The following is an 11,025-nucleotide window of genomic DNA, read 5'->3' as shown; positions in this document are numbered from 1 at the left end:
AGCCTTCTATATTTAGCCAGATATTTAATTAACTTAACCCTAATGTGATGACTAGGAGTCCTGGTATGGCTCTGCTGCTTAATGCAAGTTCGGTTTGAACTTCTAGGTAGGCAGCTCCTTGGAAACTCTATGTGGTATCACTGAGTTGGAACTGACTAGATGGCACTTAGCAACAGTAACAATGTGATGGCTGGAACTGTGGTTGTATTGGCTGGATCAGACCAAATGATTTCCAGGGTCTTATGAGGCCTTCAGACTAGAAGTTCCCCATCCCTGTTTTAGAGAATTCATTCTAATAGGCAACTGGAGTTTGGGCAGATTGCCTCAATCCAGTCAAGTATTGAGCTGACATCAGGGTAAGTCAATTCTGATTTGCACTACTTTTAGGGTCTAGCCCTCCAGGGTTTTTGACTGAGAGCCTAGGGACAATCCTCCCTAGGGGATATGTCTCATATTCCGATCTGTCAAACCCTACAATCAATAGAGTTACAGAAACCTACCTTTCTTGGGTTTCCTGCATGGATTTTTAATCTTCTAGCCTGAACAGTTTAAGAATTCAGTAAATGTCTGGGGGACACCATTACTTGTTGATTCTCTGCATCACCTTTCTCTGGGATCTTGGCCCCTACATTTCTGGTTTCTTTGGCACCTTGAGTTCCAATGTTTTCCCAGCCCTGTGATATTGCCAAAACCTTGCTGTTGGTTTCTTTCAAAATTGTTTCCCAACCTTTTGCTCTTGCTCTAAGAATTAGCAACTACCTCCAAGGGAAAGGCAACATTGAGAATATCAGCTCACCCCTTCAGAGTTTCTTTCCCTATTTTTGGCCCTTCCAGGCCTGGCTTCATGATAATGTTCTCCATTGTTTGCAAACAGGTACATTTTGTATTGCTGACTCTTGTTTCTCTCATTCCTGGTGGGAATGGGAACATAGTCTTTCCACAAGCTATTTCATCACAGGTAAAAGTACAAGTTCTGATTTATTCTGGTATGGGGCCATCACGTTTTTAGAAACACTCCATGTAATTCTTAAGTGACATTCTAGTTGAGAAGAACTTGGGTGGTTTTGTTGTTGTTGTTTTGCTATGTTATCTAGACTCAATATTAATTTCCTTTTCATAAAAATAATTTAATTTTCATAAGATGTCAATATATATGGAGTTGAATGAATTACAATTCAACTCACAATTACAATTCAATGAATTCAATGAATGAATTACAATTCAACTTAAAATTGTTACTTTACTTTTTATCTCAATTTATTTTCCTGTTCCCTTATTTCTAGTATTTATATTTATTCCTTCTTTTATTACTTGACTAAATCATACACTGGTTTATTTATTTCGTTTTCCAAATATGAGCTCCTCAATTAATTATCTGTTTTTTTCTAATTGATTCTTTTTTGGATTTTTACTTTTTGCCAGTTCGTGAAAAAGGAAGTCATAAGCGGTAAAGCAGAAGATGCTCAGTGAGTTTGACTGACCCAGTGACCACAATAGTGGACTTGAACTTAGGAATTACTGTGAGGATGGTGCAGGGCTAGGCAGTTTTTCACTCTGTGTATACAAGGTCACTGTGAGTTAGAATCAATTCAATGGCATGGGACAATGAATAACAACATGCCTTTGTATTATATTGTGGCTTCCCTAATTGTTTTAATTCAGTGCTAACACATTCATTTTTGTTGTTTCTTATTAGTTAATATGAGTACTAAGGTTATGAACTTTTCTTTGAACATAGATTTAGCAATATCCTATAAGGATTGATTGATAGTAATCTTATTATCATTATTTTCTCTAACTTTTACATTTTTGGTTATTTGACTCTTAGAAACTTTTCTGGTGGTGGTGGTGGTGGTGGTGGTGGTGGTGGTTGTGTACCTTGGAGTCGGCTGCAGTTCATAGCTACCTTGTATAGGTTTTCCTAGGCTATAAATCTTTACAGGAGCAGAAAGCCTCATCTTTCTCCTTGAAAGCAACTGGAAGATTCAAACTGCTGACTTTTCAGTTAGTAGCCCAACTCAGCTCACTACCCTACCAAGTCTCCTTAGAAATTTGTCTAGTGCTGTATATTAAGGAAAAAGTAGAGTGTTTTATAAAGAATGTGTTGTTTGAATGGAGCTTTTGAAAGGGACAGTTTCAATAATTTTGTGAAAGAAATATAGCACAATTTTTTTTTAATAGATAAGTGATCCAAAATGGCATAACACTGTCCAAAATGATTCTGCAATTGCCATGCTGAAAACTAGCCACAGCTACTTTGAAGCTTGGATTCTATCATACTCAAAATCTCCTTGTTTTCTGGAAATCTCAGTAACCATTTGCTTTCAAAGAACTCAGGGAAAATATGTATCGACTTGAAAGTCATGCTTCTCACTATTGTTCAGTCCTGTCATGGTGAATTACATACAGAACCCCAGAAATAAGTGTTAATTAAGATATATTTCCAAAAAAGGAACACTCATTTCTTTGGAATAAAGGAATGCAAGTCAATAAGAGACTTTTGAGAACTTGAAGACTTTTATTATTTTCCTATTAAGGGATTTGCTACCATGTTTTCTCACGTTTACTCCTCCTACCAAATACTTCCGTGTGTTTTTATTTTTAATATTATACAAGATGAGTCTCACTGATGATGTGCTAAGTAACATTAATTTTACTTTGTTGGCTACCATGAAATGTATAGCTTTGGGGATGATTGAAAGGAAAAAGCAGTTGCCACAGAGTAAAACAAAGGAAAAAGAGTCTTTCTGAACAATTTATTACACAGGAGAACAACAAAAATGGTTACTCCTTTCATCTCATTTAATGTATGTTCAAAATTGATATTGAGAGGTGAGGGGCGTAGTTGATTGATCTTACCAGCCACTGCGAACCACGTCAGGTGACACTGAGGGATGAAACCAAAATGACTAAAATTTTTTATGTCGTGTTTCAGCAGAAATTTATTATTTTTAAATAAAAATGTCTCTGTAGTTATAACAACAAAAGCATTTTTTCCTATAAGTCCAGCTCACATGTATCAGTATATCCACAATGCTAAAATTCTATGTGAATTTACTTTTTGAGTACTCCAAAGGGCTCCATGGTTAGAACTTTCATTATTAACTAATTACTCTGCATTCCTCAAATTGTCTGGCCTCTTCTGCATCTGCTACAAGTGCATATTATTATTTTTCTTGCTGCTGGTATTTTTATAGTTTCTGATTTTGTCAAAATTCCTGGTACTACCACCACAGTATTGTAGCAAGTAGAACCTGTATCAATAACTTTTTTGAGAATAAAGTAGTAATTAAAGTTAAAATTAAAAGGAGAAAGGTTAAAAAGGCTTCTGTTCAGTTACTAATACTGTTGTAATTAATAATGTTGGAATTCAATGTATGCAGAGTTCACAAAATAGTTTGCTGTTATATTCATTTAATACACGAAACACTACATGTAGGCAATTTACAACTGTGTTTATTATATATTATTCTAGGATTACAATAGATAACAAAAATTACAAAGGATTCTGTATGGTCAGGTACCGAGGAGGAGGTCCCTGGGGTGGTAGTGTGGTGGTGGTTGACACCCTGAGCTACTGCACAGGGTGCCACTGGGTCCCAAGTAATTTTATTTCATTCACTTTTCAATTGGGAAAATAATTCATCAGTTTTACTTTCAGAAGTATGTTTGGTCAGTGTGTCTTGCTCAATGCTATCATGTGGAGTGAGTCAGAGAAGAGAGACCTTGGAAAAACAATCTGTTCTTTTTAAGTTATTTGCACATTTAGATAACCTATCTGTCGTTACACTAATTCCAGAAGAAATCAAATAAGACAGCCACTCAATTTGCTCTTTAATTTACTCATCAAGACACTCAGGAAGAGACTGAAGGGGATTACTGGGTCTATAGGGAACAGGCAATCACAATTTAGAGAAAGTACCATGATTCTACATAACAGAAAAAGCTGCTCTTGCTATTTCAAGATCATATAACAAAAATGAATCCTGGTGTGAGTTTCTAACAAGATCCTATTGATCCTGTTTTGGTTTCTGGAGGCCCTAGAACACCCAACTACTCATTGAACCACTTTGCTTTCTTTTGATTTCTTGATAAACCAATGAATATGAAATTATATGCCATTAGTTAAGAAGTTCATCAGTATAAGTGATTATAATAGGAAGAAAGATGGTTGAAATAATTTATTAGGAAAGTGTTAAAGAATTAAGATCAACTTTACATTTCTACAAGGTGTTTAAAAAAAAAAAAACACCAGTTTTGGAGAATCTCCAAATTCTGGCAAAGATTCTTCATCTTAACTTTGTTCTTTTTCACTTTTTTCTCTGCCCTTGACAGTGAAATCTGATAGATGCTAATAAAACAACCCAAGTGATTTAAGGTGACTTAAGGTGAAAATTTTTGTTGTTAAGCACCATTGAGTCGGTTCTGACTCATAGTGACTATATAAGGTTTCCAAGGAGTGGCTGGTGAGTTTGAGCTGCTGACCTTGTGGTTCAAACAGACCTTATGGTCAAGTGCTTATCCTACAGTGCCACATTAGGACTACAAAGCTACAAAGTCCTAATCCAGACCTTGGCAAGGAAATCTCTTCTCATTTCTTTATATTTGCTTTTCCAAGTATGAAAGTCCTAAAAATAGTTGACAAACTCTTCAAGGGCTGGCTGTCCTTTTCCTAAACCTTCTCTCCCCTTTACTATCTATCCCTGATGCCCTTGTCATATCATATTACATAATACCAAGTAGTAAGAAGTGTAAGAGAAAGTAAATTCACTGATTTTTCAAATGATCATGTAACATGTGGCTTCGGTATTTGAGCCATTGCTCTGAGAATTTTGGATCCTCCACCTTATAAATGGTCATATAAATTCCCCTGCAGCAGAGTTTCTGGAAAATCCTTTAAGGTACAAAACAAAACAAAAAGTCACTTAATTATATACTCTGAGTTTGCAAATATGTGGAATACAAATGTCATCTCCATTGTTTGCAACAACCACAAGTACTATATGTGCTATATTTTGTGCCACATATTGTACTTGTAGCATAGTGGTTATGAATTGGGCTGCTAACCTCAAGGTCAGCAGTTGAATACTACCAGCTATTCCATGGGAGAAAGATGAGGCTTTCTGTTCCCATAAAGATTTACAGCCTCAGAAATCCTGTACAGGGTCATTATGAGTCAGAACCAACTCCATGGCAGAGCACCACCACCACCATAGTACTTGTTACTTTACTAAAGTGGCAGTGTTCTGCCCCACATGCTTGTCCTTACAAATTACTCTAACACAAAGTTCTATCAACAGTGTCTATTAGACTAAAGTGTCAAGTAACATATGAAGCTTATATGAATTTATTGATGCTAATAACTCCCAGACAGTCTCACATCTTGGTGCCTGCTTTAACAATAAAATAAAGTATGCCATTTCTTTCGGTATTCCTAAAATCTGCTGTCTTTGAAATTTGTCATTTAATTTTAGCTTGGGAATATTTGTCCACTCATTTCCTAGTAGTATCCATGGCACATAGCACTTGCCAGTATTTGGAGATGGGGGGTAAACAAGGTCTTAGACTTGTGGCACACCAACCATTGTTTTGAGTTTATGTAGCATCTATATTTATCATAATATTCTATGATAAAAATAGGTAACACATTAATAGAGGTTCTGTATGGTCTGGTATAGAAGAGAAGGTCCATGAGGTGGTGGTGGTGGTGGTTGACACCCTGAGTTACTACACTGGGTAACATCAGCCCTTAGGATGTCTCTGGGTGCCAGGCAACTCAGTTACTTGAAACAATTTATTATATGGTCCTGTGGGCTAACTGGATGGTTATTTTGCTGCATTTAGCAGCCATCTTTATCTCTCTTCTCTCTCTTTCTTTTTCTCTCTATCACTCTCTGGCTCTTTTTATCTTCTCCCTCTCTGTTTACCCTCTCTCTTTCTCTTTGTTTCTTCCCAATTTCATTCCCATTCTAGCCTCCACCCTCTCCCCACTCTCCTTCCTATCTCAGGAGCATCTCAGAAGAGAAAACCATTTCAGAATATAGGTGAGCAAGCTAAAGCTCCAAAAGTGATTCTCTTCTGAAGTCAAGTCCAATGAATCCTTCTTTAGTTCCTCTTTGTTACACTCAAAAAAATTAATGAGATAGGCTAGTGTCATTCAAGACCTAGGATGTCCTTTGACCTGTGATCTTCTGCTGAGACAACTAGATCTTGTAGCATCTCTTCCTTAGCTAAAGATGTAACAGAAATACAAAAAGAAGTTCTTGGCTCTAGAATTCCAAAATAAACTTTTGTTATGCATCACTGTGAACTTTGAAAGAAACGTCTTTGTGTTTATCAAAAGCCTCTGAGTCATAGCCAACAAATGAAAACAATGGGGGATTCTATAGTCTCTTCAGGATCAGGAGACGAATTACAATGGGAGAAGAGAGGGGGAAACTCAAATATCAAGGCTTAATTTTGAGGATTCCTGCTAGTCTAGTGGGTTACAAATTGCGCTGCTAGCCAGAAGGTCAGCAGTTTGAATATATCAGCCACTTCACAGGAGAAAGATTAGGCTTTCTGCTCTTGTAGAGATGTATAGCCTCAGAAACCCTGTACAGGGTCTCTATGAGTCAGAACTAACTCCATGGGACGCCATCATCAAGGCTCAACTTTGGCAAAGATTGTGGGGATTGGAGGGAGCCCTGGTAGCTCAGTGGGTAAGAGTCTGGCTGTTAACTGCAAGGTCAATAGTTCAAACCCACTAGCCGATCCAAAGGAGAAAGATATGGTAATCTGTTTCCATACAGATTTACTACCTTGTAAGTCCTGTGTGTGGTGCTGTGGGTTAATGCTTTGAACTGCAAAATCAGGTTGAACCACAGTGTTGGTGGCTCAAGCTTGCCAGCTGCTCCTTGGAAATACTATACAGGTTGACTATGGGTCAGAACCAACTCAATGGCGTTTAACATTGTGAGGCAGCTCTAGTCTGTCCTGGAGGGTGGCTATGAGTCAGAATTGTCTCAACAGCAATGGGTTTAGTTTGATTTTGTTTGTGAGGGCAAAGAAGAGAATGAGATATCTCAGATAAATGAGGGGGCTGAGAGTACAACATAGGGATACGTACACAGACTTGGAGGTGTGCCCTGAATTTGTGTACCCTGCTAAAGGAATGCCAGTGGGAGAAATCCACCCTGAGCTCTGTTCCATAGCCATCAGACCAGGGGTCTTCTTCTAACTGCCCAGAAGGGGAATGAATGAGGAGAAGATGAAGGTCAGGAGAGGTGTTTATGATGCCTGAAGCATAATAGGTCATGTATACTAGAGCAACATGCTTTGAAGTCTAGAATGTTTTCCCTCTGAGGTCCCAATAATGCTCAGTGGTACTAAAGCTATATGGTTTGGAGAAGCCTTAAAGGGCAGTAAAGAGATTTGTGAGAGCAGTGAGGAACAACTCCTGATAACTATAAAAGCATGACTGGATCTCAGAAATATTATGCTAAGCAAAGGAGTCCAGATTAGGAAAAAAAAACCAAAAAAGTCAATGCATTTATGTAACAGTGTATAGTAGGCAAAACAAAGATTTGGTGACAACTATCAGAAAAACTGTTGCCTCTGGCATGAAAATTTAGAACCCCCTTTACATGTGTAAATAAGGAAAGTTCTGGGTTAGTGAGTTGTCTGAGTTCTCAGAAATGGGTAAATGGAAAGCAAGATTCAGGCTCAGTCTTTCTGACACGCACTCCAGTGTCCTTTCACTTACAGCATCCACTTCCTTCTTTCTAGGACAAGGACTTCCTGGAAGGGACAAAAGAGAATTTTGTGGAATGATAGAATTAAACATTTGGGATTTACTATATGTAAATTTTATCTCAATGAAAACAAATTAATTGACTGAAAAAAGTGAAGCTCTTTACAATGACTGTTGGAATGGCTGCAGATGAAGATGTAAAGAGGCTGGTCCCACAGTGACTGTTATTATTTACATTGTGTCCAAGACCACGACATCTAGTTTCTTTGGCAATGCTGATTGCCATTGAAAGAAGTGCTGATGGTTTATTTAGTGGACAAGGTATAAATCAATATAACTCTTTAGATACTTGGTCATTGACTACATGGAGGAGTCCTGGTGTGGCACTGTAGGATAAGTATAGGACCTCAAGGTCAGGTTGAACCTCAAGACTGGTGATTGAAACTCACCAGCCACTCCTCAGAAACCCTATAAAGGGTCACTATGAGTTGGAACCTACATTCCTACATTGGCACTAACAACAACATAGAGAACTTACAAAGATATTTTTAATAAAGAAAGTTTGCTATGTGTTTTACATGAGTTATGATATCAGATTGCAACAGTTATATGTCATAATTATACATAATCAATGAAACATTTAAAAAAATCACTCACTACTCTTTTCTAAAGAAAGTTAGAGTTGATTTTAATAGATGTTCTGATATTTTAAAATTTTGAATTAAAGTGCTGGTTAGTTATTAAGTTTATGAGCTTGCCTAGTGGTACCTACTAAATGAGTAAATCAAAGGAACTATAAAAAATTTGCTATTGTCGTTGTTGTTACTGTTATTAGGTGCCATCAAGTCAGTACCTACTCATAGTGACCCTATGCACAATAGAGTGAAACATTGCCTGATCCTGGGCCAATCTCACAATTGTTGCCACACTTGAACTCATTGATGCTGCCACTTTGCCAATCCATCTCACTGGGGGTCTTCCTCTTTTTCTCTGAACCCCCACCTTTCCTTCTCCAGTGACTGGTCCCTCCTGACAATATGTCTGAAGTACGAGAGACTAAGTTTGGCCATCCTAGCCTCCAAGGAGCACTCTAGCTGCACTTCTAACACAGATCTGTTGGTTCTGTGGGCAGCCCATGGCACTTTCAATGTTCTCCTTCAACACCATAACTCAAAAGCATCAATTGTTCTACAATCTTGCTTATTCATTGTCCATTATTACTATCTAAGTTAAATATTGGCGTGCTGGTGTGGCACTTTAGGGGTAAGCAATGGATGACAAGGTCAGTTTGAACCACAAGGTCAACAGTTCAAACTTACCAACTGTTCTTCTGAAACCCTATACAGGGTTGCTATGAGTCAGAACTGACTCGACAGCACTTAAAAACAATTAACAAAATAAAATATTACTATTTACATTATTATGGTAATATTAATAATAAAAGTTATTCATATTAACTATTATAAAAAAGTATTATTATTGCTATTATATGAATTCATATCAGATTTTTTACCTAGAAATTAGATCAGAATTATATAACATGTTAAAGAGGTACAATATACTCCTAGGAGTCCTGGTGTGGTGCTATAGGATAATGCACTGGACTGCAAGGTCTGTTTGAATGGCAAGGTTGGCAGTTCAAATCCACTAGCTGCTCTTCAGAAACCCTGTGTAGGGTCTCTGTGAGGCGAAACTGACTCAGAGGCACTTAACAACAACAATACAATAACTTTGATTTCATATAAAAATTGTGACTCATTTACATTTGACCATATACATTCCCTCATTTCCATTTCTTATTCCTACTCATTTTACATTTACTCTAAGAAGAAATCCATTAAAACTTCATTTATACCATGTTATGACAAGTACCAGAGACTTATTGTGGGTTGTGATTTGGGAACAAAATAAAGAAAGAAAAGGATCAGATGACCCTTTTAAATGACTGCCTCAGCTTGTTTCAGTGTAAATTACTCGGAGTTTTCTTTTTTATCTGAGTCAGCTCATTTGCTGTCTGTCTCTCTCTCTTTTTCTTCCTCCAGTAATTTTCTGATGGCTGCATTTGCTGAATGACTTTTACGTTAGATTCATTAAATAAAAAGAATTATCAAGTGAATAGATTTTGACATCATCTGCTTTGAACGTAATCATCATGTATAGGTGCCTTTTGGGGGATGATACAAACTTGAAAATGCCAAGTGTACAATTGAAAGCAATGTTGCAGTAATTTAATGCCACTGGTGACAAGATGGACGAAGAAGTTTAAAGGCTGAGTGTAACTACCTTAGGTTTTAGAAAATTAAAGAAGCCTAGCAAGAGAAGAAGTTCCTTCAGTTTTTAGAATTTTCATTCTGAACCCAGGTAAAATATCTAAGAGTATATTTAGAGCACATTACTTGTCAAACACTGCTAGGAATTTCTGAATAAATTGAGGTAAACAGAGTTTTGTAATGTATAAGGAAGAGGAGATCTGGTAGTGTAGTGGTTACGAATCGGGCTACGAACTGCAAGGTCAGCAGTTCGAAACTACTCTGTGGGAGAAAGATGAGGCTTTCAGCTCCCGTAAAGATTTACAGCCTCGAAAACCCTATCCAGTGTCGGTATGGATTGGAACCGACTCGACGGCACTTAACAACAACAACAAATGGAAGCTTAGAAGCTCTTTTTATAAGAAAAAAACGTGTCCAAATTTAAATTTGGCAAGAAGATATGATTTGGCATTAAAGCAGGGCAGTTTGGCATAGTGTTTTCAAGTGTGGGCTCAGGAATTCGACAGAATTCTCTTAAAAAACTTACTCTATCATTTCTAAATATGTAGTTTACAATTAAACTGTCTTAATCCTCAATTTCTATATCTGTCAGATGGATATCAGTAGTAACCACTACAGTTAACAAATGGGTAACAACCACCCACAAAACTCAGTAGTTTAAAACAATTTGTTATATGATCCAGTGGGCTAATTGGTTGGTTCTAATTTTTTATGTGCTGTCAACTGTCATGATAAGACTGGAGCCCTATGGAGACCAGAGTGGAGGTTAGAACTGCTGAAGATGGTTTTTGTTTTCTTCCACCTGATTGTATAGCATCTGAGTTCCAAAAAGGAGTTTTTCAAAAGTAAATATTCCAAGAAGAAATTGGAAGCTTTCAGACAAGCTGAGGACTATGCTCAGAATTGGTGCAGAATGATTTCCCACCATATTCTATTGATCAATTGTGAAAATTAAACAAAATAAAAGGTAAGCATTTTACATAGACCATGTTGTTGTCAGGTGCCATCAAGTTGGAACCGACT

General features: G+C 37.2%; 1 pseudogene; it reads left to right on the top strand.

The window, feature by feature from the left end:
- The window catches only part of LOC102825187, an 86,104-nt pseudogene that overhangs the window by 38,199 nt on the left and 36,880 nt on the right, over positions 1–11,025 (top strand).

This window comes from Chrysochloris asiatica, unplaced genomic scaffold (genome assembly GCF_000296735.1).
Source record: "Chrysochloris asiatica unplaced genomic scaffold, ChrAsi1.0 scaffold00030, whole genome shotgun sequence".
Classification (NCBI taxonomy): Eukaryota; Metazoa; Chordata; class Mammalia; order Afrosoricida; family Chrysochloridae; genus Chrysochloris; species Chrysochloris asiatica.
The sequence above is the reverse complement of the archived record's forward strand: the minus strand, read 5'-3'. Positions and strand labels throughout refer to the sequence as shown.